General features: G+C 35.9%; 1 long non-coding RNA gene across 1 annotated transcript in view; it reads left to right on the top strand.

Annotated features, from left to right (window-relative positions):
* LOC116422633 overlaps positions 1 to 26,057 on the top strand; it is an 879,518-nt gene extending 853,461 nt beyond the window's left edge. Inside the window, exon 3 of the long non-coding RNA XR_004233255.1 lies at positions 25,787 to 26,057. This is a non-coding gene — a long non-coding RNA (uncharacterized LOC116422633). The remainder of the gene's footprint in view (positions 1 to 25,786) is intronic.
* Positions 26,058 to 26,834: the final 777 nt, after the last annotated feature.

Raw genomic sequence — 26,834 nt, 5'->3', positions numbered from 1 at the left:
ATTATTATCTCCATTTTAGAGATGAGGCTAATGGAAGCTATGTAATTTGCCTATATGCAGGTATTCCTGGTTCCAGGTTTGTTGCTCTATCCACTGTGCTTCTTAGAAAAGTTAATGTCCAAAGTTAATAATCTTAAGTATGAATATAAATGGGATGAACTTTCTCATAAAACAAAAGTAGATAGCAGAGTGGATTAAATGTCATAATCCTATACTATATTGTTTACAAGAAAAGTTAATGTCCTTGAAACCACTCTAAAAAGCTAAAACTTCTCTACATTAGAAAACAGTTTTATTCTTGTTATCATTTCCTCAGTTAGATGGTAAAGTCAACAATGAACACCACCATGTCCTCTGCTTTTTTTCCCCTAACTAGTAGAGATGGAACCTTGTAGACAAACAACAAATATCTTGTGATAGAATACATAGTGGTCATAATAGAGTCAAGACTGTAGGGGAAATAAATATTTACCATTATCTTATAAAGGAAATGACAGTGAAGCAAACATTAAATGACTTTTATCTATGGTTTAATTTCTGAAAATAACTACTATAGACCTTGGACAAAGTAATCTGCCCTTCTTTGATCTCATTTTTCTAATATGTAAAATGAAGGGATTGTCCTAGGTTGTCCTTCAGATTCTTCTCAACTTAAACTTTCTGTGTTCCAAGGTCTTCTCTGGCTCTGACATTTTGCAGGTATGTTGAAAATTTTGATTAAGATCCTTTTTAATCTTTAACCTTCTATGTTCTACATTCTGATATTTTCCTTCATGTTTGAAGAACTCTCCTAGCTCCAAAAGTTTATTTTCTGTGTTTAAACAATGTTGATGAGCCCTTCTAGAATTTAACATTTAATGTTCTATACTTTCAACATTCTCTATCCTAATGTTCCTTCTAGTTCTAATATTCTATTCTATTCAATTTTATGAAATATTCAATAAGCATTTACTAGATACACAGTGGTATGGAATGAGCTGGAGAAGAAGGTTTAGTTTTAGAGGAGGTTTAGACATTTAGTGCCTGTCTTCAATGGAGCTTACAATCTAAGAAAAAGATCTGAGATATATTCAGGTCTGCAACAGTCAACAAGCATTTATTAAATTCCTATCATATGTCATTGTAAAAAGTGCTGGGGACATAAGGAAAGGCAAAACATAGTCCAGTCCTTGCATTCAAGAAGTTGAGAAAAATTAATTAAAAATGATATATTGTTAAAGATATTAAAAGATCTTAAAGTTGAATTCTAAGTTTTGTATTCTAATTTTCTGTGTGCCAAAATTCCCCTCACCTGATACCTCATATTCTAAGGCCCCTTTCAGCTCTAATAGTCTATATTCTAAGATTGCTTCCACCTCCAAAATTCCTATAACTATGAATTTTTCTTTAACCATCATCACTGAAGATGTTATTTTTAATTTGGGAATAGGAATGGAATTTTTCAAGTCACATCACAACCATTATTCTACCTATCCATAAGGTCAAGCAAATTACAACCAGAGGGCTAAATCTAAGGACCACAGACTACAAGCTTACAATGGTTTCTTTTTAAATGATGATGATGATGATGATAGCAAGCGTTTACATAGCACCTGCTATGTTCCAGTCATTATATTAAGCACTTTAAAAATTCTGTCTTTTTTGATTCTTGCAACAACCTTTAGAGGAAGGTATTATTATTATCCTCATTTTACAATTAAAGAAACTGAGGAAAATAGTAGTTAAATGTCTTGTCCATGAACACACAATTAGTAAATGTCTGAGGTTAAAGGTAAACCTGGGTCTTCATCACATCAAATCTGGTGCTTTATATACTGCACCATCTACCTGCATTAATAGTTTTATTATATTTATCAGTGTAAAAATCATGTCATACAAAGTTAGATTTGACCTTTGGACCATAGTTAACAAAATCATAAGATAAACCTTCTTACAAATATCCCCAGAAGGATAGAAATATCTTTATTCCTTGGATCCATTGCTGGATATAAAATTATGATTTCCCGATTAAGAAGGACTTGTTGATCATTTATCAAGGATTATATATAGCAAATTCATACTTCATTCAGGGAGGGGCTAGAATTACAAATTTAAAATTCTACAAATTTATTAATGTTTCTTGAAATCAAAGACACACCATTTGGTTCTCCAGAAAATTAATCCATATTACCAAGAAGAGAAATAAACACTGAAGGAATAAGGGCAGAGAGTGTTTATCTTAGAAAAGAGCAAAGATAGAGTAGACATGCTCTTTAAATATTCAAAGGGCTTTTGGAAAGAAGAGTTAGTTATTAGACTCACTTAATTCATCTCAGAGAGTGAGGAAAAAATATAAGGAGACAGATTTCTATTCAACACAAAAAATAACTACCTTACAATCAGATTTATCCAACAATGATGTGGCCTGCCTGCCTCAATAATAATAGCTAGCATTTATGTAGTTTTTAAAGCTTTTCAAAGTATATTATTGCATTTGTTCCTTACAATAACTCAGTGAAGTAGATGCTATTATCCTCATTCTACAGAGGAGGAAACTGAGGGAGTTTAAATGACTTGACTTGTCTAGAGGCACATAGCTGGTAAGTGTCAGAAGCAAAATTAAAACTCAATTCTTCTTCTTTCCAAGTCTTGTCATTTTGTAACTGATCTACCTGAGTAGATTGTAAGCTCCCCTGTATTTGGAGATAGTTCAGAAAAAGCTAAATGGAAAGTTGGGTGAGATTTTTATAGAGTATCTCAGCTTTTTGACTCATACAGGATTATATTAGATGAGCTCTGGGATCCAATCTAAATCAGAAATTCTTTCATTTTATATCTAGAAGTTTACACTACAAAACAGCACATTTTCAAAAAGCATTGTTTTTATTTAAAGTCTTTTCCCCTTTCATCACTTGTTCATGTGAAAGATGGGTTTTGACAGGTTTCTGGCAAGCTCCCAGATGTGGTAACTTGGACATTTCATGAATGAGGATTTTTTTCGAGACTTTGCTAAATCTTCATAATATATCAGGGAAATTTTCATTTCCCTACGTGACTAAACCACCTTCCCTTCCCTCCCAGTTAGCACCTTTGATGGATTCATCTTTGATGTCTCCTTTCGATAAAGGGAAATATGAAGGCAATGAAAGCTAAGAAAAAATATCAGTTTCCAAGCACCGTGCACTGTAAGCAAAAAAGAAAACTACGGTGGAAGGAAAAGATCATTAGATCTTAAAAGAGTCCATCGAGGTAATTCTCTTCAATCGACTGAGGAAATGCTCAGAGATGTTAAATTACTCAAGGTCACACAGCTAGTTAGTAGAGTCAATGAAACTCTAGCTCAATTAAATCAACCAAAGAAGTATTAAATACTTACAATGTGCCATTGATATGCATTAGGGATACAAAGGAAGGTAAACTCTGGTCATTTAAATTTTTTGTGTATATATTAGAAATGATATTCTATTTGGAGTCAAAAAATATTAAAATCTTGTCTTTCCAGAGGTCATATAATATAATCCTATATGAATCAAAAAGCTGAGATGCTCTATAAAAATCTCACACAGTTTTCCATTTAGCTTTTCCTGAACTATCTCCAATAGATGAGAGCTTACTATCTACTGAGATAGATCAGTGACAAAGTCAAAAAAGGAATGGATTTCTTCAGAAGGAGGTGAGCTTTCTATCGCTAGAGGTCTTCATGCAGATCCATATAGACCTGAATAAGCCTTTATTAAGTTTATTATAAAAGATATTTGTGCTCCCTACAGGAAGTTAGATTAGATGAATCCCTAAGGTCCCTTCCAATTCTAAACTCTTTAGCTAAGGTTCTGTTCTATTTTCTCCTGAACTTTGTCTATACTTGCAGATGAGTATACTCTTAGTTTGGAGGGGATATCTATACCAACTCTTTTTTATTATACAATCTTAGTAAATCCCCTTTATCTGGCTGATTAATTGATATCAATCACAAGATGACAAGAAAAAAAGTTGGCTGAGAGTCAGCCCCTACAGGGATAGAAGAATATAACCCTCCAAGAAAATAGAGATGATTTTAGCAGATTAAGAGTAAGAGGGGAAAAGGGAAAATGTGCTAAAAATCACACTGTTTTCAAATTATCTATCATTCTAAGCTTAGGTGTTGTTACTCTAAAAGGCTAGATCTTGGTCCAGTGGCCAATAAAATGACTTTTTTTTTTCTTGTGATTATCAATTGATATCAAGTAGTCAGTCAGATAAGTAGCTTTTATAAAGGAGGATTTACTAAGATGGTATAGTAAAAAGGTTTGGTACAAATATCCCCCCAAACCAAGGGCACAGTCTCCTGCAAGTATAGGTAGAGTTTTAGGAGTGGGCCATGTGAGCTAAGATCTTAGTCAAAGAATATAGAACAGAGGTGATGTCAGAATGGGGAACTTAGAATGTTAAAGCTAGAAGGGACCTTAGAGATCAGTTAATCACAGGAAAATAGATCTAAAAGAGATTTCATAAGCCATCTCATCAGCCTCTTTGTTTTAAGTTAAGGGAAAGGGGCAGTGACCCACTCAATACCAATCTTGTTTGTGGCTAAGTCAAGTCTCCCATCTCCCACTTCAGTACTCTTTCTGCAACCCCACAATCCTGTGTGTACTCTGTCTAATGAGGACAGTTAAAATAACAATTATGTGGAGAACCAAAATGTCAGCACAGCATAATCCATTAATTTGCTTATCATTGATCTATATTAACCACAGTACTTACTGTATATGCCCATATTATAAAAGTGAACATGTATTTAAATACATTACTTATTAAGACTAAGATTCCTGATGAGGACCACAAGGTTTAAAGAGGGTAAGTGACTGGCTTGCCCATAGTCACTGCTAGAATCAGAACTGATTTTCAATCCTCCTGTCTCCAAAGTCAAATGCTCTTTACACCAGTGTTTCTTAATCTTTTTCCACTTAATGACCTCTTTTCACCTGAGGAAATTTTAAAGGATTGCAGATATATCGGTATATAAAATAGGCATACAAATCAAAATTCACCAATAATAAATTGCAATTTTGTGATGCCCACATTCAGTTATAAGATCCCATATGGGGTTGCAACACACAAGTTAAAAAACTGGGCTTTACACCATACCATTAGTTTAGGGAAAGTGAGTTACTTCCAGTTAGAAGAGATAGTAGGGAAGAAAGAACCAGAAAGCATTCATTCATTAAAACTGTATATATAACCCTGACCTAGGTGCTGATGGAGCTACAGAGTTAAACAACAAATGATCCCTACCCACATGGAATCTATTAGGATCCTGATGCAGTGGAAAGAATGCTAAAGCTGTCTTACAGATTTAGATGGATGACCAGAGAGTTAGAGGTCCTAGATTCAAATCCTAAAGAATGCTTGTCGATTGGTTAACCCAGTTTCTGCCATTTACTACCATATGATCTTAGAAAAATCAGTTTCCCTCTCTAAAGGTCCTGTCAGTTCATGCATAAGATCAGGAAGTCAGAAGAGCCTTGCAGGACCCCTTTCAATTCTAAGTAGAAAGAACATTAGACAAAACAGTCATGTAAATCTCCTTTTCACAAAACCTGGAGTACTTTCCTATTTCCTGCAAAGTAAAGTTTAAACCTCTTTACCTAGGATCCAAAGCTCTTCATAATTTGGCACTTTTCTAGAATTATCTTATCATCTATGTCCCAGTACACAGCCTCCCACCTCTGTGCCTTTGCTCATGCTATTCCCTCTATCTATCATGCCCTCTCTTTCCTTCTTCATTTGAGGCTTTCCTGCCCTCTGTTTGCTACTTATATTTTAAAGAGATTATAGCTCTTCCATGGTGTTTTTCCTGATCACAAATGATCTGGCCCCAACAGCCTCACATGGCACTTAGTTTTGCAATTAGCTAAGGTAATTTTTAAGTGCCAGTGTGCATTATACTTATGTATGTTTGTGACTTTTCTTCCATTAAACTATAACCTCCAAGAACACTGGGACATCAAGTTGTCAAAATTTATGTTAATCCCAACACATGGCACAGGACTTTGTTCAACATAAGTAATTAGCAAATGTTTGTTGATTGAATGAATAACAAGATCTAAGTTTCTTTCATAGGCTTAGCTTTCCTTTCTCAACCTCTTCCAAAACTCAGCCTGAGTTTTCACGTCTGTAAAACCAGCAAGCAGGGAAAAGATTACCTGCTTCTCAAGCCTATCAGCAGTGCAAGAAGGATCACTTCAGTTAATATATGTGAAAGCTCAAAGCATAAATATAAAATATGGAAGTTAATCCATTCTTCTTTCTTCAAACATATCTTACTAGCAATCGCTTAAATGAAACCAGCTTCTTGGTGAGAGGTTCCAGGGAGAAGAGGAAAGAAAATTAATTATGGAACCTAGAACCCATGGATTCTTGCATTCTAAGGCTTGAGGACCAGACTTAGGAGTAAGAAACTGGGAAAGAGGGCAGAAGAACTTTGCTGGTAAGGGCTTCTTCTGCCCCTGGGGATACAAGGTCAGAACTCTACTATGGACTTCAAAACTTACTAGCTCTCTTCCCCTCTCCAACGTTTCGATTTTCTCATCTATAAACTGAGATGGTAGGGTCCAAGGACCCTTTTCTGTTTTCATATTCTGTGTGTTGTGATTCAGCCAGCAATAATCATCTCTCTGCAGAAGCTGAAAGTTGTCAGTGCTTGAGTGGAGATGTCTGAACTTGTTTCAGAGGCTTCAAGCCTTAGCCTACATGCTGCAGCCTTGTCTTCCCAGCCAGCACTTCAGCCGAGAATCTTTCCTCTCAGTTAGGGTTTTCCCACCCAGCCCCACTATTGACTATTTTAAGTGGAAGAAATTTCAAAGATCATCCTCCTGACTTTATAGATGAGGATACTACCCCAAAGAAACAAGGTCATTTATTCAAGATTACACAGTAATGAATGTAGTAGTTCTCATCTCTTGGAGGAAGAAGAAAAAAGCAAAATATTATGCTCAGTTAAACAAGCATTAGAACACATTAATTTATTGTATTAGCTAATTGGAAAGGACCTTACCTCCAAGGTTACCTTGTATCGGTTTTATATACAATTGATGTGTGGGTGTGAATGTTTGTGTGTGTATCTGTGTGTGTACATATATGTTTTCTCCTCTCTTTTCTGCCCTCCCAAGGGCTCTCCCACATCAAGTTGATGTCATTTCATAAAGAGGCTGATAACAGAGGGAAATCTGTATTAATATGCCAAAAAATATAAAGTGTGTCTACATCCTGTTATCCCTTTACAAAAAGTGATAAAATTTCCTGATTGAATTGGAAAGGGAAATGACTAGGAAGATTGGCCTTGAACTAAGAATCCTTACGAGACAAGCCTATCAGATAGGAGACAGTGTTTAAGGCAGAGATCAGTCTGAGTAGAATGACCTGTGTACTAACCATTGGGATTGGTAAAGGAGATTTTTTTTTATTATTATTATTATACTGATCCCACAAGTGAAAGACACAGTAACAGAGACACTTTCCAACCAGATACAAAAACACAAAGGTGATATTGAAGACAGATACTGTCTCCAGAAGTGAGACTTTGGGCAATAGAGAAGAGAGATAAATCTGGATTCAAGAAAGAACTAGCCTTAACAGTTAAAATGTGAACAACGGAAAGGAAGAGACTCAAGGAATCCAGACTAGTTTGCAAGAGACATTGCCCCCAGCAGAAAGCACCAGAATATCATCATGAAAAAAATATATCGATAGGCAACTTGGTGGTTCAATGGATAGTGTACTGGTCCTACAGTCAGGGAGATCTGAGGTCAAATCCTACTTCAAATATAGACTAGCTAAATGAACTTGGGCAAGTCATTTAACCCCTATGTACCTAGTTTCCTTATCCATAAAATGGGGATAATAAAATGTTTTGCAACTCTTAAAGCACTACACAAATTTTCATCATTAGTATTATTATTATTTTTACTACACTGAAGATCTCCAGTATGAAAGACATGAATTATCTTGGCCACAACTTTTATCTGTTTCACAATCAGTGTGCTTCTAAGTTTCAGTTCACTTTCCCCACTGATGCTATGTATATTTGTGGGAGAATGTGCTCTGGTTTTATGGGAGAATGCTTTGTAGCTATTTTTTCTACTATGTCATCTAAGAAAATGCCTTTGTTCTGAGCCTTTATGTCTACTGGCTGACACTAAAGGTAATCTCACTGCTGGGTACTCCTAAGATAGTATTTTAGAAATACAAACTTAGTGTGTATTTTTGAACCAATGAGTCTCTTCTCTGAGGGCTTACTCAGGAAACCTGAAAGTAAAGAGTGTAGAGATAACACCCCAAAGACATACTATATAATACCAGACAATGTTCAATAATAGTATACAAAGGAGATAAGTTTGACTGGCCTGGCAAACAGAATTTAGTAAGTTGGCCAAGGAGGAATTGAATTGACAAATGATTAAATTATGTATTGATTTATTTTGGAGAATCTCAATAAAATTCTTAGAATTTGCCTCCTACCTTATCCCTGAAATAAGGGATTACCAGATTCTCTATAACATTTCTTGTTGCTCTTGAATAAAATAAAACCAACCCCACCAATCCTTTTGTTTGTTTCTCTAAGGAAAACCTGTGAGCCACTCTTCTATTATGTAGTAGTTTCTTCTTATTTGCTAGTCCCATTTAACACGAGAATGCCCAGGCTAATATGGTTCAGTTCTTCTAGTAACATACCCACTTTGTTGGCCATTAGCTCAGGATGTAGTCCTGAGTACATTAACTAAATCTGGATTTACAGATAATCTAAAAACACATTTATTCTTAGCACATTCTTTTCTATTCTACCAAAAATCATTTTCAAAATAGAAGAGAGACATAGAGGATTAGGAGAACCTGATGTATGTGTCATTGTTTCATGGGTTACTTTAGCCACAGGTCCTATCACCAAAGGATCCATTCTATTATTGATACTCACGCTCATAGATGATAAATCTAGTGTTCAGAAAGCAGACATAATCTGTCACTAGGAAAATCTTTGAAGCTCTTCCAATATGGTAAAACCTTCCAGCCCTTGTACTCTGCTGATTTAGCTTTCAAGAATCTAGGATCATTTCCATACAATGAAGCTTCAGAATAAGACTTTGTAGAGGTTGATATTGCAACTGCTTTCAAAGAGTAATTTATCATTTATGAGAAATCATACATTTATTCAACCTTAGATGTTAAAACAGAACAACATATGTAAAAAAAATGTCATACCAAAAGTTGTCCCAAAATGTAATGAGAAGCCTGAGGAGAGAGTGGGCAAGCTGAGGACAAAGAAAGTAAATAACTGAAGCAAAATGATGTGGTTCATTTTGGTAGAATAGAAATAGATCCCAATTCTACTGTCTCCAAATCAGTGATATTGGCACCACATTAGCACTGCCTATTAATCATTTCACTTGTCTTCTATGATTTAAAAATCCCCACTTTATAGAAAAAGAAAATAATTTCTTTCATCTTCCTTTGTATTTTTCTGGGCTTCTTTATGATTAAGCAGCCTTTTTAGCAAAAAAAAAAAAAAAAAAAAAAAAATGCTTTTCTTTTTTCCTCCCTGAGTTTAGTGCAGGAGCAAATGGGTATTGGCCATCCAAGTATGGGTGTTCTGAACACCAGTGATATACTTTTGTCTTTGAAGCCAGATTTCTCATTGTTAAATAGTGTCCTCATTTAGCCTCCAGATTCTTGAATCTTTATATTGGGTTTCTTCAGAAAAAAAAAAAAAAAAACATTCAAATTTGTAAATTTTTTAAGCTTAAAAAGCATTATGTTCACAAACAAACAAGTGAAGTAGATACCATATAACACCCATTGTACAAATGAGCAAAGTCAGGCTGTTCATGTAAGTTTAAAAAGGCAGTATAATACACATTCACACACTTGCATGGGTGTCCATGTGCTCTCACGCACACACGCACACACACACACACACACACACATACACACACACTGGTTTGTAATGTAAAGAGCAGGGTTTGAATTTTGATTCTGGAACTGGCTTTAGAACTTTGTAAAGAAAGAAGGAAACAAATATTTCTTAAAAGCCTAGTGTATAGGGCACTGTGCTAAGTATTTTATGAATTCATTTGATCTTCACAACAGCCCTGGGAAGTAAGTGCTGCCTTAATCCTGATTTTGAATTTATAAGGAAAATAAGGCAGACATTGGTTATATGAAGATTTACCCAGCTAGTAAGTATCTGAGGCTGGATCTGAACTCAGTTCTTCCTAAGTGCTCTGTCCTCTGAACTATTTAACTTGCCTTTGGGTAACTTTCCCTATTTTGATCTCATTTTCCTCATCTGTAAAATGTCAATATTGTGTTAGCTGATCCTCAACAATGATCATTTTACAAGGAAGAAAAAAACAATTTCTAATAGGACATGATGTGTATAGGGTCATGTAGTAATCAGTGTGCACTTTCCATTGTCCCATACTATCGCTCAAGTAACAGGTTACAAGTAAAGGATAAGTTGAACCCTCAAGATGGAAGGATTTTTTTTTTTATTGACGTTAGAAAGTTTCAGCTTTTATTAGGCTGCCTCATGTCTTTCTATATGGAATAGAAGAAAAAGACTGATCTAGAATCAGCCAACCTATGTCTGTCTCTAAAAGCTAAGTGACTTTGGGAAACTAAAGGAAACTTGGTGAGCTTCAGTTTTCCCTCCTATTAAATGATGAAGGGGACTAAGCATGGCTATCACAAGCCATTTTCAGAGACTGGAGACAGCAGCACCCCCAAAATGTCCTTGATTCAACTTTATAAAAAATAATATAAGTAATTAAAGGAAATTCAACAGAGCAGAAGAAAGAAATGCTGAAAGAGCATATTGAAATTTTGCACCCTCCAGATCTCTGCATCCTGATACAAAGCTGTAGTCACTGTATCTTAGTTACAGTGCTAATATTGGGTCATCTCTATGACCTCTTCCAGCTCTAGTCTGACCTTATTTCTTCTGTTCTGTTTTCTCCCATTCTATTTTCTTCTTCTTCTTCTTCTTTTTTGCAAATATTGCTTTGTGTGTTCAAAGTAGATATTGTTGCTGGCCTGAAGAGGTTGCTTGGACTTAATAATACAATTTTCTTGCTCTATATCATACACTGCGTACTTGTTTCATAGAGTTATATTTGAAGAGAATTCATTTTCATTGAATCTCAGAAGTCAGCTTCAGAAGGTAACTCACTACAAGGTTATTCTGTCCTACCAAAACATCACTCCATCTGGTGGTAGCAATTCAGATTACAGTCACTAACCTTAAACAATCCAACTTAAAAGTTCATTTGCCTTGTCAATACAACCCTATTACAGATGACACAAACAGCCTGGTTTGACTGGTTTAGATGCCTCTTTTTTCCTCTCTTACCTGATAACATAATTCTTCAAAATCTCTCTTTCTAGTTCCCAGTTATCACTTCTATTCTTCCATTTACTTTGCAAATTATTTAATTATTATATTTGTGTAACATCTTTCAACTTTTTTCCCCCTGAGGCAATTGGGGTTAAGGGACTTGCCCAGAGTCACACAGCTAAAGTGTTGAGTGTATGAGGCCAGATTTGAACTCAGGTGGTTCTGACTTCAGGGCTGATGTTCTATCCACTGCCCCATCTTTTAACTTTTTTAAGGACTTTCATGTCTATTATTCTATTTATAGTTAAAAGAAGATTTAAAGATAGTAAGTATGTATATACATGCATATATATATAATTATTATTATAGTAACTAGCAATTATATAGTATTTAAGGTTTGCAAAATATTTGGAAATATCTCATTTGATCCTCCCTCCAACCTTGTGAAGTAGATGCTATTAGTGTACCTATTTCACAAGTACAGAAACTGAGAGTGAGGTTAAGTTACCATGGTCACTCAGCTCATGTCTGAGGCAGATTCTGAATGCAGATTTTCCAGGCGCTAAATATAATGTTCTATCCACTGAGCTACCTAGCTTAGATAATTAATTGTGTATTTATCTACCTGTTTATTTCTATTTATTCCATTTTACAGATAAGGGACCAAGAGAGATACATTAAATGATTTGCCTATTGTTCCAAAGTTGGTCCTTTATAAAGCTATAACTGGAACACAATGCACTTTCCATTAGAATAAACATCTTTTTAAGATCAGGCAATTCACCACTTAAAGGGAAAAATAAAATAGTGATGTGAGTCAAAAAAACATCTGAATTTGAGTTTTGATTGGTTCTTACTTTTGTAAGAAGAATGGCTTTAGATAAGTGAGCAAGTTTCTTAATCTGCAACATGATGATAATATATACAATTTAATCTCATTTATTTGTTGAGAAGATCCAACAAAATAGCTAATAAGATAATATTTTATAATACTTTATAACTACAATGCATTATATAAATTTATAGAGCCACAGTACTTCAGAGTTAGGAAAAAAACCTGAGAAGCCCTATCAACTAGCCCATACCTCCAGTGAACTCTTCTAGAGCACATCTGACAGACTGTCATCCAATCTCTACTTAATAGGGGGAATTCACAACCTCTGGAAGCAGATCATTCCATTTTAGGGCAGTCTCACTTGGTGGGAAGTTTTCCTCTTCTGTCAATCCTAAATTTGCCACCATCTAGATTTCATCTGGTGCTCCCAGTTCTCTCCTTTAGGACCAAACAAAACTAGTTTCATCTCTCTTTCACAGGACAGCCTTTCAAGTACTTTCTTTAAAATCATGATACATATTGACACACTAGTCGAAAGTCCCACTTGTGTTGCTCAACCCTGAGGCCAAAACAAGTTGAGACATACGTTCTGGTTATAATATGTCTCTCCTGTGTTCTCTAACTCCTCCCCACCCCCCAATTCTCTTTCAACAGTGAAAAGGCGCAGATCAATAGCTGGAGTTCAATAAGTGGCCATATATTGTCTGATGTATATTTGAAGTCCCCGTCAGTTTCTGTTTTCTCTTAAGAATCATAAAACATATAATGTTAACACAGAAAGGAAACTTTTGAACATAGAGTATTGGAACATTAAATGTTAGAATAGGAAGTGTCCTTAAAACAAGCATTGAAGATAGAAGGGATCTTTGAATGTGAATATTTGGACACAAACTTAGAATGTGTAAGCTGGAAAAAATCCTACCTAGGGGCAGGGTTGCATGGCAGAAAGCATCATAGATATGGAGTTGAAGAGCTTTTGCTTATTTCTCAGTTCTATCTCCATATTTTACTGCTGTGACTTTGGCCAACAAGAACAGTAATAATAGTAGTTATCATTTATATAATGCTTTAAGGTATAAATATGATCTCATTTGATTCTCACAACCCTGAAAGGTAGATGGTATGAGATGAGGAGGTGGTACTTAGGAGTTAAGTGACTTGGGTTTCAGTTTCCCCATCTGTAAAATGAGGGGCTTGGACTTGATAATTTCTGTGATTTTATATCAGCCCTAGACCTATTATTCTATGATAATTTTGCATGACCTTTTTATTTTCTATTTTATATAGCCCTCTCATTTATGGAAACTGAGGCCCAGAGAGATTAATTGGATAGTAAAACCATTACAAATGATGTAAAACAAAAGTTGGTCTTTTTTTCCTCTTTCTCAGCATCTAAGGTAATTTAAAACAAAATCACAATTATCTCAAATGGATGATTCATCACCTCTACCTAGCTCAGAGAGGAACAATTAGAGAACTAGGTTACATGTTTTGTAGGAGACAGAAGTGATTATTGTTTTTGACACAGCCCTTCATCCACTTTGTCAAAGTGAAATAAGAGCCAGTCTTACAGTTTTTTTTTTTTTAAGGTGGTGAACTTGTCTTTGTAGTTTCACCTCTGTTACCTGTACTAATGGCTAAAAATTAACCATATGTGACTTGCTGCCAATGACATAAAATGAAGGGGCAGCAGGGATCTCAGTAGCATAAAAGCCCTTCTCAAAAAAAAAAAAGATTACCCCCCCCAAAAAAAAAAGCTTGGGTATTTTTATCAGAGAGCAAGAGTTAAAATTGTTCCTTGCCTCTTTCTACATTTTTCCTGGTACTTATCCCTTTACTGTTAATCAAGAAAAGAGTAATGGTTCTTAGTCTTCTATGGGCCTTCCTTCATTTTTAGAGGGGCTTTTAGATTTGGCCACACTTGCTTTTTTATTAAGTTCTGGAATAAAAATAAAACTGTAGTTGTTTGGGAAAGCAAGAGCAATGTGTTGGCAGGAGACAACAAAGAGAACTCTAGCTACCTGACTCAATATCCTTAAAATAAGTTTAGTTGCTGCTCAGTGAATTAACATATTTTTCCTTCTTTCTTAGTCACAAACTCAGACTTGTAGAGCTAGTAGGGACATTTTGATCACGTAGCATCTCATTTTACAGAAGAGGAAACATGTCCAAATAGGTTCAATAACTTTCTCAAAATCATAAGCTAGTTAATGATAGAACTAAAATTCTAATCCAGATTTTTTTTCTGATTTCAAAGTTAAGCCTTCTTTCCAAAATATCAGTCACCATGCTGCATTGTTTTCCCATGACTCATCTTGCCTAAAGAAAGCTTTTTGGCCCTAATATCTTTTTACACTCTGAAAATTGAATATGCTCTCCAAAACAGCTTTTATTTATTGTATGGAATATATATTTACCATATTCAAAATTCAAATGTCGTAGAATCATTATGAAAACCATTTTGATTTCATGGACCTCCTTGAAACCATCTCAGTAAACCTCCAGTTCCTGGACCACATGCTGAGTAGCATCATATTTTACTCCAACAAAGATCTTCCTGAATTCTGGGCCACCTCAATCATCACTATATCTTTTATCCCCCCTCCCCCTTGTTCAAATGTGTTGCTAATTGGCTGGCTATCTATCTAGCACCATTAATTCTGTTTCTTTGTTATAATAACAGGTTGCATTTCCATTATAAATTTTAGAAAACATTTTTCTCACAAACTCCCTTTTGGTTTAAAAATTATCCCCATTTTCATGGATAAAAAGATTGAGACATGGGGAAGGGGAAAGTGATTTCTCCAAGTTTACATAAGTTTATCAAAACTCTGACTAATCTAAATTTTCTACACAATATTTCCTCTTTTTTAATTTAACATTTAAAAAATTTTCCCCAGTTACATATAAAACAATTTTAACATTTGTTTTTAAAACATTGAGTTCTAGATTCTTTCCTTTTCTCTCTCCCCACTCCACCCCCACTGAGATGGCACATGTGAAGAAATTCAAAATATTACCATAAAAATCATATTGTGAAAGAAAACATAGATTTTCCTCTTCCTCCCCCTCCCCCCAAAAAATAACCCCTCAAGAAAAAAATAAAGAAAAAAAAGTATGCTTCAATCTGTATTCAGACACAATCAGTTCTTTCTCTGGATATGGATAACATTCAGCATAACTCCTTCCAAATTGTCTTGGATAATTGTATTGCTGAAAATAGCAAAGTCATTCAGAGTTGATCATGTTACAATATTGCTATTATTTTGTACGTAGTACATTTTACTTTGTATTAGTTCATAGAAATCTTTCCAGGTTTTGCGGAGAGCATCCTACTTATCATTTCTTATAGCACAATAGTATTCCATCACAATTACATATTACAATTTATGCAGCTATTCCCTGATTGATGGGCATCCCCTGAATTTCCAGTTCTTTGCCCCTAGGAAAAAAGCTGTTATAAATAATTTTTGTACATATGTGTCCTTTTTCATTTTTAATCCCTTTTGGAATACAGACCTAGTAGTGATATTCCAGGGACAAAAAGTATGCTTGGTTTTATAGCCCTTTGGACATGGTTCTAAATTCTTCTGCAGAGTGGCTAAATCAGTTCCCATCTCCAGTGCTCTATTGAGCATTCATATCCCATTTTCCCCACATTTCCTCCAACATTTGGAATTTTCCTTTTCTGGACTATTAGTCAATTTAATAAGTATGAGTAAGTACCTCAGAATTGTTTTAATTATCATTTCTGCAAACAATAGTAAATTAGAGTATTTTTTTCACCTGAAAACTATTACAATCTTTTCAATATTTATCAATTTGGGAATGGCTCTTTTTTTTTTTTAAATAAATTTGACTTAGTTCCCTCCATGTTTGAGAAATGAGGTCTTTTATCATAGAAACTTGCTTCAAAATTCTTTCCATAATTAGTATTGTTAACTGTATTTATTTATTCTATTCTATCTCTCCTTTCATCATTTCTCCTCTAGAGTTTTGTTTCTGACTATTCCCTCCCCCAATATGCCTGCTCTTCTATCATCCACATTCCTTCTCATAGCTTCTTTCCCTACTACTTTCCTGCAGGATAAGATAGATTTCCATATACTATTAAGTGGGTGTTATTTCCTTTTTGAGCAGATTCTGATGAGAGTAGGGTTCAGTCTTCCCCTCCTCTCCTTCTTCTATAAAAGCTTTTTCTTGTCTATTTTATGGCAGATAATTTACATCATCCTATCCTTTCCCTTTCTCCCAATATATTCCTCTCTCACTCTTTAATTTTATGTCTTTTGATATTAGCCCTTCATTTTCAACTCATACCTGTGCCTTCTGTCTATATATACTCCTTCTTACTGCTCTAATAATGAGAAAGTTCCTATGAATTACAAGTATCATCTTCCTACATAGGAATATAAACAGATTAACTTTTATCAAGTCCCTTATGATTTCCCTTTCCTGATTATCCTTTTATATTTCTCTTGAGTCTTGTATTTGAAAGCCAAATTTTCTATTCAGCCCTAGTCTTTTCATCAAGAATGCTTGAAAACTCTCTATTTAACTAAATATCAATTTTTCCCTCAAAAGGATTGTATTCACTTTTGTTGGGTAGGTGATTCTTGGTTGTAATCCTAGCTCCTTTATTCTCTGGAATATCACATTCCAAGCCCTCTGATCCTTTAATGTAGAGGCTGCTAAATCTTGTTTTATCTTAACTTGATTCTACCATACTTGAATCGTTCTTGTTGTTGTTTTTCTGATTGTTTGTAATATTTCTCCTTGATCTGGGAGTTCCAGGATTGGGCTATATTATTTCCAGAGTTTTTATTTTGAGATCTCTTTGAGGAGGTGAATAGTGGATTCTTTCAATTTCTATTTTTCTCTCTGGCTCTAAAATATCAAGGCAGTTTTCCTTGATAATTTCTTGGAAGATGATGTGTAGGCTCTTTCCTTCATCATAGCTTTCAGGTAGACCAATAATTTTTATGTTATATCTCCTGAATCTATTTTCTATGCCAGTTGTTTTTCCCATATACTTCACAATATTTTCTAATTTTCCATTCTTTTGATTTTGTTTTATTATTTCTTGATTTTTTCATAAAGTCATTAGCTTTCATTTTCTAAAACTAATTTTTAAGAAATTATTTTCCTCAGTGACATTTTGCACTTCCTTTGCCATTTAGCCTATTTTGCTTTTTAAGGCATTCTTCTCTCCATTGGCTTTTTTTAGTTTAGAAGAATTTTATTTTTTCAAATATATATAAAGATAGTTTTAAAGATTTGTTTTGTAAGATTTGGGGTTCCAAATTTTTCTCCCTCCCTCCCTTATCTCACCACTCCCCAAGATAGCAAACAATCTGATATATGTGATTCTTTTAAACATATTTGCATAGATGTCATGTTGTGCAAGAAAAATCAAACAAAAGGAGGAAAAATCATGAAAAAGAAAAAAAAAACAACAAAAAAGATGAAAATACTATGGTTTCATCTACATTCAGTCTCCATAGTTCACTCTCTGAATGTGGATGGCATTTTCTATCCCAGTCTATTGAAATTGCCTTGAATCACCACATTGTTGAGAAGAACCAAGTCCATCACAGTTGATCATCACATAATATTGTTGCTACTATATACAATGTTCTCTTGGTTCTTCTCACTTCACTCCGAATCAATGCATGTTAAGTCCAGGATTTTCTGAAATCAGCCTACTCATCATTTCTTATAGAACAATAATAGTCCATTATATTCACATACCATAACTTTTTCCACAACAGATGAGCATCCATTCAATTTCCAGATCCTTGTCACTACAAAAAGGGCAACCATAAAGATTTTTTCACATGTGAGGCCTTTTTGAGCTCTTCCATGGCTAAAACCAATTCTTATTTTTCTTGGAAGCTTTGGCTGTAGGAGCTTTGACTTTGCTATCTTCTTCTGAATATGTATTTTGATATCCTTATCAGCATAGTAATTTTCTATGATCTTTTTCTGTTATTTGATTTTTAATTTTCCCCAATCTATTATTTGATTTTTTAATTCTTTGTTTAAGTAGGTCTCTTTTTCCAGGATACAGGTGCAATATGCAAAGCTTCAGGGACTTTATATAGCTGTTTTCAAAGATCCTTCTAGAGAACTGTAAGTTTTCAGTTCTTCTAAGATAATATGATCTAAGGAGAGTGTTTAATACTCTTCTGTTCTATTCTTTGATCTGAGTGACCACAAACATCCTTTTCTACCTGGAACTCTGAGTAAGTTCTCACTCCACTGTGGCTGTAAGTTCTAGTATGCTAGTGCTCCTCCTCACTCTGAAACTGTGACCCAGGATTGTGTCCTGGATCTGAGTATGGGCAAAGCAACAGAGTCCTGCCTCAGTGCTAGCAAAGAGACCCTCTGTAATCTCCCTCTGACCAACTGTTCGACTTCCTTGAGCAGCTGAGGTCTCAGCCTTCTGGAAGCTGCCACTGCTGCTACTGATTCAGTAGTTCCCAAAGCCCACTTCTAGTTTTCTAGGATTGGATTGTGCTAGGTTGTGTTCCCCTTTCATCCTAGTGAGACAAACCTTTCCTGCCAACCTTCCAAGTCATCTCTGGTATCTGTGGGCTGAAAGGTCTGGAAACTGCCACTGCTGCCACTGCTGCCACTGATTCAGAAGCCCCAGTGACTTCTCCTGGTTTGTGGGTATCTGATTTACTAGGATCAGTCTGTTCTGGCATGGGATATGCTAGATGGGCTCTGCTCCTACCCTAGTGCAACAGACCTTTCTTGCAAATCTTCTAAATTGTTTTCAGCTGGAAAATGACTTAACACCATCTTTTCATGGGTTCTGACACTCCAGAATTTGTTTAGAATTATTATTTAACAGTATATGAAGGAGTTTGGGGAAAAACTCAAACAAGTTCTTACCTTTATATCACCATATTGGCTTCACTTTCCATTTCTTATCATTTTTGACAAGTTGATATCATGATGAATAAACTTGAATATTTCTTGGACAACTTTATTTAACTATCTCTTTATACTCTCTTCCTCATTGATCTAATCTACTCTCCTGGTCTTAACAATCACCTAATTTCAAAATCTACATTTTTAGTCTTTTGCTAAAATGGATCACTCAACTTTCACTCACACTGTTCCCATTTTCAATAAACATGGGTTTTTTTTGCTTTTACTTTTGCTTTACCTTGTTTCATCTTTCTAATTCCTACCTATCCTTCAAGGCTCAAGTCCAATGCCACATTCTCCAAGAAATCTTCCTTGAATCCCTACTTAGGAATTACCTATCTCTTTCATGGATTTTTTGCAACACTTTCTTTATGCCTTTTTAAAATTATATTTACACAATCTATTGTGCATTAGAATGTTTTGTGTCTATCTGCTGTTTTCCCAGCTAAAGTACCAATTCTTTGGTATTCCCCCAAACTCTGAACACAGTACATGGTAGGCATTATACTTACACTTTAACTACACTGAAAACTACACTTTAATTGTTTAATACCAGATTCATAAGAAACTATAAAATTTAGAACATCAAAGGTGGAAAGGATCTTACAATATGAAATATTGGGAACAATTTTAGATACAATTTTAGAACCTGAAGGGACCAAAAAAAAGTTTTTTTTCAATCCCTTTATTTTGCAAATGATGAAATTAAGGTCCAAAGAGATTTAATGACTTTCAAAGATTTCATAGCTAAACAGTAGCCAAAATGGTACTAGAACCCACATCCCCTGATCCCTATTTCAGTGCTGTTTCTACCATATTATAGCAGTTAGGTAGCAGAGTGGATAAAGAGCCAGGCTTGAGTCAGGCACTTCCTAGCAATAGGATCCTGGTCATGTCAATTAACATTTGTTTGCCTCAGTTTTTTTCTTCTGTCAAGTGAGCTGGAGAGGAAAATGGCAAACCTTTCGAGGATCTTTACCAAGAAAACCCCAAATAGAGTCATAAAGAGTCTAATATAACTGAAAAATGAACAATAACTGAATAATACTTGTTTCCTGTACTCATTGGTTTAGTCACTTTCTTAAATAAAATTTCTGAGTTCTGATGTCTACTTTTTAAAAATTGTGTTTCCCTCCACATTGTCTATATTTTAGCTGTTGTTTCTATTAGTGTGCATTATAAAAAATAATATGGTCATCATTTAATTATCTATATCCGGAATATATATTTTATAGATGAAAACAGATGTATGACTATAACAAGATAACTAGAACTTTGACTCCAGGTGTTGATATCTGGAGGAGCATATATCCTCATCTGTTAGAATCCTTACAAAGTGTTAACTCCCTGTAATTGATAGAAACAATGCTTAAGTTTACACCTTCGAGAGTTCACACATTAGCTCACACATTAGAGTTCACAAGTCCTTCACAAAGTTACACTTTCCACAATCCCACTGTCTCAGAGGAGGAGTCAATCTTTGTGTTCACACCTTTAAGAGATCATATATAAGAAGCTCTTAGAGCCTCAGTCTGGAGAAGTCAGTGGAGGAATTAGTGGAGTAAGTCAGTTCTGGAGATTGACAGAGCCAGACTTCAGTCGGGAGATTCAGAAGCAAGATTCAGAGAGAGCTGGAGGCTGAAGCTGGCAGACAAGCTACAAGAGCTCTTGGAATCAAGCAGAGAGACCTCTAAGAAAGTTTACTGGGATATTTTGAAGGAGACAATAAAAGATTTGAACTTTTTAACAGCAGGCTGCATTGGGAGAGATTATTGATCTGAACCAAAACTAAGGCTGCCTCCAGAAGCTCCCCAAGAAACTTGCTCCCAGAGAACCATCATATTTTTGAAGAGAAGAGAATACCACACTCATCAACAAAAGTCTCTGGGCCCATTGACCCACCCGAAAGTTCTGAACTGTCATTATCACTTCCCAGTGCCTTATCTAGTCCCTTGCCATCATACTCAGGATCCTATCACTGTGAAAAGCACCTTTTCTCAATCCATCCCTTAGAATTTCCTCCTACATGCAAACCCTCCCAGGATAATATGTTATTGTTGTTTAGTCAACTTTTTGTGACCATATTTTGGGGATTTCTTGGCAAAGCTGTTGAGTGGTTTGCCATTTCCTTCTCCAGTTCATTTTACAGAAAAGAAAAAGGCAGCAAACAGGGTTAACTGATTTGCCAGGGCCACATAGCTGTTAAATGTCTGATACCAGATTTGCACTCTTGAAGATGAGTATTTGTGATTCCGAGCCCAATACTCTATGAACTCATACCTAGTGAAGCCACTGGATGACAGCATTATTCATCGGCAAATTTTGTCACAACTAGATATTGTGGACCAAGACATGAAAGGTTCATTAAAGAGTTGCTATGGGCATACATTTTGCTGTGGCTAGCTAAGGGAAGCAGAAAGAGAGAGATGGGAATGTAGAAGAGCAGCTCACAACTGTGCTGTGTAACAGAGAGAAGATAGAATCAGACTGTGAACCAAAAACACCGTAAGCAATAACTGTAATAATAATAACTTCACATTCTTACATATCACTAGGGAATACAATCAATTTATATTTTCAAATTTCTGTGAAATTTTAAAATGAAATTTCCAATTTCTGCAAACCTCAAAGCAACAAAAATGTCTCTTATCTTCAATTCAAAATGAAAAAACTTAGTTATAGAGATTAAGAAACCAGTCCAAGGGCAGCAAGGTGGCGCAGTACATAGAGCATCAGCCCTGAAATCAGGAGGACTTGAATTCAAATGTGATCTCAAACACTTGACACGTCCTAACTGTGTGACCCTGGGCAAGTCACTTAACCCCACTTGCCTCAGCAAAAATAAAATAAAATAAAAATAAAGAAACTTGTCCAGGGTTATACTGTTAGTGTCACTTCTGGACCCACATATCTACATAACAGGTCCAGTACTCCTCTAGACTAGTGTTGCAGAAAGATGTTGCAGGACAAGAATTTAAGTGAGTTTACTATCTTGTGATCTTATACAAGTCATTTAATCTCCTTGTGAAATGAGAATAGATTCAAAGACTTCTACATTCCCTTCTAGTTATAGATCAAGTCCCTGCATTGGTAGAAAAACTGGTGGAGGAAGCAGAGTAGAATTTGATTCCTACTGGGTCTGGTAGATAGATAAGTCACCTAACTAGATGGGCTCAGTGACAATGGGTGAGGGCAATTGGATTGGGGAGGAATATTACCAGTGTTGTTAATTACAAAAAGCAGACATTTAAGCACCTTGAAAGACCCCATAGAAGAATTAAGTATAAAAGAATAGAAATTGACATGTGTGAGAACTATTTCTATTTAAATTCCATTGAAAAGGAGAAGAATAAAATTATTATTAATAATAACATAAGAGTATCAGGAATTTCTATACTTTTTGATACAAAACAATTTTCAATTCATGATCCCATGAGACAGGTTATTGCAAGGTTCCAGATGAAATAAATGGACTCCCAGAGAGATGAAGTCACTGATAGAAGGATAAGTTAATATGGAGGTACTGGTAGACCTGAAACTCAATTTCATTCTTTATTTTTGACCCTTGGGTTCTTTCAACTATACTCCACTGCTAAGGTCTAGATCAGTGTTTCCACAGTCACTCCCCCCTCCCCAAGCAGTCTGTGCCAATATCTAAAACTAAGCACCCTGTTTTTAATAAGATCTTTCATTCCCTCTCCCAAACTGAGACTTGTGGGAGATATTTTGTATGTGTGCATATCCATTCCTAATAGATTCTTTTGGCCAATTCATTCCCCTGATTTTACATTTGAAAGAGCATTTGACTTTTCACTCAGCCTTTCTCGGGGGGAGGGGGGGCCCTTAGAAAGGTTTGGAAACCTGTCAGAGATTAACTTCTTTGGAGATAATGCCTCCTTCACCCAGGATCCCAGAAGCCTTCCTATGTGCTGACAGGACAGCCAACTAGCCACTTTCTCCTGACACTCTTATTCTTCCCTCACCTATGAAAGGGAAACTGTGACCTAGACAGTTTTGGGAAGGGGGGAATCAATAAACAAAAACATATTTTCAGTCAAATGTTTTTGCATGTTATCCCCAAAACAAGCAGAAGAACAGAAGACATGGCAACTAGTAACCTTTCTCTTTCTCCTGCTCAATACCTTCTCACTTTCACCATGCTTTCTTAATGTTTAGGGATGCTTTTGCCTTTCAAGCAAGACAGATAGACAGACAGAAAAAAAGAAAAACAAATAGATGAGAAAATGAAGGAGTGAATTTATTAAGCATGCATATGTTTTATATGCTGGACACTGTGCTAAATGGTGGAGATATAAATACATGAAAATAAGTATAGGTCATTTAAGCACTGAGGATCCTTATCTTTATAGTTATAAATGAGTCTTGGGTTCCAAAACAGAGCTACATATGCTCCTGAATGGCTGAGAGTAATTCTTAGTGCTTTGTTGAGCTTCCATCAGTATGCTCCTCACCCCTAGATTAGCAATTGAGAAAGATATAAATTCCATACATTGCCTAAAGACGTGATTAAATGATTGAGTGAGTGGTCTTCTTTGCTTCAGATTGATCTCTGTATTTGGAATTCCCTTTCTTCTTTTACTCATAGAATTCCTATAAATGCTTTAAAGTAACACTTCTCAAAAATGTGATCTGGAGACCCCTTTGGAGGTACCCAAGGTCAAAACTCTTTATAATGATACTAATATGTTTCTAATATATTAAATAAATAAAAATAAATATGGTAACTATCAACCTGAATAAACAAAAATTTTGTGGGGTGGGGTTGGTTGTTATCAATAATTTTGAAGGTTATAGAGGGGTCCTGAAAAGAGACCAAAAGTTTTCAAAATTGCTGCTTTAAGCATAACTCAAACACTAGCTCTATTCCACTTATTTCTCAATATAGCACTTTGTTCTGTAATTTTATAACATAATTGTAATATAATATTCTAAAGATAGTTAAAGAATATTGCATTATAATTGTGTTATGTATGTATATTTATATATAATTTTATAATATAATAAAGATAGATATATATAAACTGTCATTATATATTATCCATATATGTTTATGTATATATGATATATATATGCATATATGTGGATAGATAGACAGACAGACATATAGGTAGATACATAAATAAACAGGTAAAAAATGAGACAGATATCCAGACAGACAGACAGACAGATAGATATACCAGCCTCTCTGGTTGCTGTATACTTCTACTCATCTGTTAAATGGGGATAATAGTATCTCTATTACCAAGCTTACAGGATAAGAAGGAAAGTGCTTTCTAGAATTTAAAGTATTATACAATGTGCCTCAAAAGACTTGTGACAGTTTTCAGCTTTGATAATCTAAATCTGCCCCAAGATGTTTGGGATATCCTGCATAAATGTAAGCTCTTATTATTTTTTATAGATATTGGCACATAGTAGGTAATTAAAGTTTATTTGTTGACTTAACTAATTCAGCAACAAATAAATAATAGATTTACTGTCCACTAGAGTTCTTTTTCATAAGACCTATTCTTGAAGACTTTCCAGATTGGTAAGACTCACCAGAGTGGATATTCTGCTTTGCATTGGCTTTGAGAACCCTGGGTCAATTCCATTCTATAATAAGCCATCATGGATGACCCTGCATTCTCAAAGCCAAAGTTAGCAGAGCATATGCTCTGAAAAGTTCTATCAAATTGAAAAGATTTCAAGGATGGGTTCAATGAGGGATAAATAGGTTGACTATTTTTTTTTATCATAGCAATAGCAACAATAACAATAATAACAATAACTGTCATAGTAATATGACAAACCATAACAATAGTTAACATTTATCTAGTGTTTTGAGGTTTATTAAGACCTTTACAAATATCTCATTTGGTAGTCACAAAAACTTGGAAAGTAGGTGTTATCATCATCCCCATTTTACAGATGAGAAAACTGAAGGCAAACAGGTAAGTGACTTGCCCAGAATCACAGGTCCCTGAAGCTGGACATCCATTGCACCATCTAATTAGAATAGAAGGGGAAAGAAGAGCGGAGAGGGTTCCTGATCGCACCAATAAAATTGTGGGGAAAGAACACAGTGCCGATGGAAGCAGCGATAGACTATAGTTGCTTGGAAATAGGGTTCTGACTGACACATTGGACCCAGGTGATCGCAAAGCGGCAGGAAGTTGCTGGAGGAGAGCAGCAGCAAACTTGCTTCCAGATAGAAAACTCTAAAACTCATTGACATTTTCAGCCCCTCTTCAATCCCTCTCCGCTGCTTTTTTTGCTCCTGCTAGACCCAACAACTCAGCTGGGGGCGAGACTAGCAGCCTCAGTGCTAGAGGTAAGGGGAGCTGGCTCCTTGTTACCACGGATCGGGAAAGCTCTCTTTTAATGATGAGGCTGCTGCAATATTATTGCAACAACCAGCAACCCACATGTTCGATTACAACAGGTTGAGCCACCAGCCCGCTCCCCTGTGCCAGGTCTAAGGGAAAGGAGAGAGGAAGAAGAAGAAGAAAAAAAATCCGATGCGTTTCTCTGAGAGCATCTCTATACTTCCTATGCAGTGCACAGGGGGCCTGGCTTGGGTCAGCTTTAGGGACAAGAGAGTCCAATCTGGCTCCTTTTTCTTGGGTTATTGAGCCGCTGCTTCCTTTTTGTATGTTCCCTATTAGATCTCCAGGGGTTCTGAAGGGCACCCCGCCTCTTTTCTGGACTTGGGATCCGAATTGGAGTCTATCAGACTGGTATTGCAAGTTTTGCAGCCCAATCTTCTGCCTAGTCTCCGTGGGGAGCAGGGAGAGAGTCGACTTTCAGGTGAGTCCCAGATATCTGCGCTGTATTCGGCTCGCTCATGTTGAGCCGGATTGTGGTTGGCAGAAAAGCAACCTTTGGTCCAGGAAGACGGATGCTTCCTTGAGTTCAAAGAGGCACATGAATAGAGAAATCGAGTACCAACAAATGAGGGAGGGGGGTGGGAACGCACGGGGATGGGGGGTGGGGGTGAGGAAAGAAACGGGAGAAGGAATGGAGGGGAAAAGAGGTAAATTGAGCACTTAAGAATGATGAGTTCACACTTTGCACTTGTCTTTACCTTATGATGCAATCTAGGGGAAATGCACTCCTTTCTCTGTAATACAATTCATCTTCAAAATGCTTTCTCGTTAATAATCCCAACGTTCCCACCACAAGGGAAGACGGGAAGAATGTCTGCCCCCAGCTTTCACTGAAACTCAGTGGGGGCTTTTAAAAACACCCTGTGAACTCAACATGTGACATTTAAACTTCAACATTTCATTTCTAGACTCAGTTCAAACTCTGAATTTGGTAGGAATGGGATTCTGAGGCACCAGTCCTGGCATCTTCCAGTTTCCTTTTAATCTATGAGGATGGGGTAGAAACCACTTACTATTCTTAGAGAGGGCTCCAAAAGATGTGAATGGTTCCCATTTTTCTTTTAAACTTTCCTAAAAAGGGGAGGGAACGGGGAATAGATAGGAAAGGCACTGGCCCTAGCATTGGAACTTCAATAAGCAACCACCAACTTCAATGGTGATGTGCAAATTACTGAATTTTATTGGACACTTTGGGGAATATGATAGTTTGTCAGGAAATGAAAGAGAATGCCCGCACTTATAAAATTCTATGGAAAATCAATGTGGTGCTTAAGTATATTCTTCTTCAGTTATTTGAGTAAAGGACTGTTCTCCAGGCAACTAGAGA

The sequence above is a fragment of the Sarcophilus harrisii genome, chromosome 3, assembly GCF_902635505.1.
Source record: "Sarcophilus harrisii chromosome 3, mSarHar1.11, whole genome shotgun sequence".
In the NCBI taxonomy this organism is placed as follows: Eukaryota; Metazoa; Chordata; class Mammalia; order Dasyuromorphia; family Dasyuridae; genus Sarcophilus; species Sarcophilus harrisii.
The sequence above is the reverse complement of the archived record's forward strand: the minus strand, read 5'-3'. Positions and strand labels throughout refer to the sequence as shown.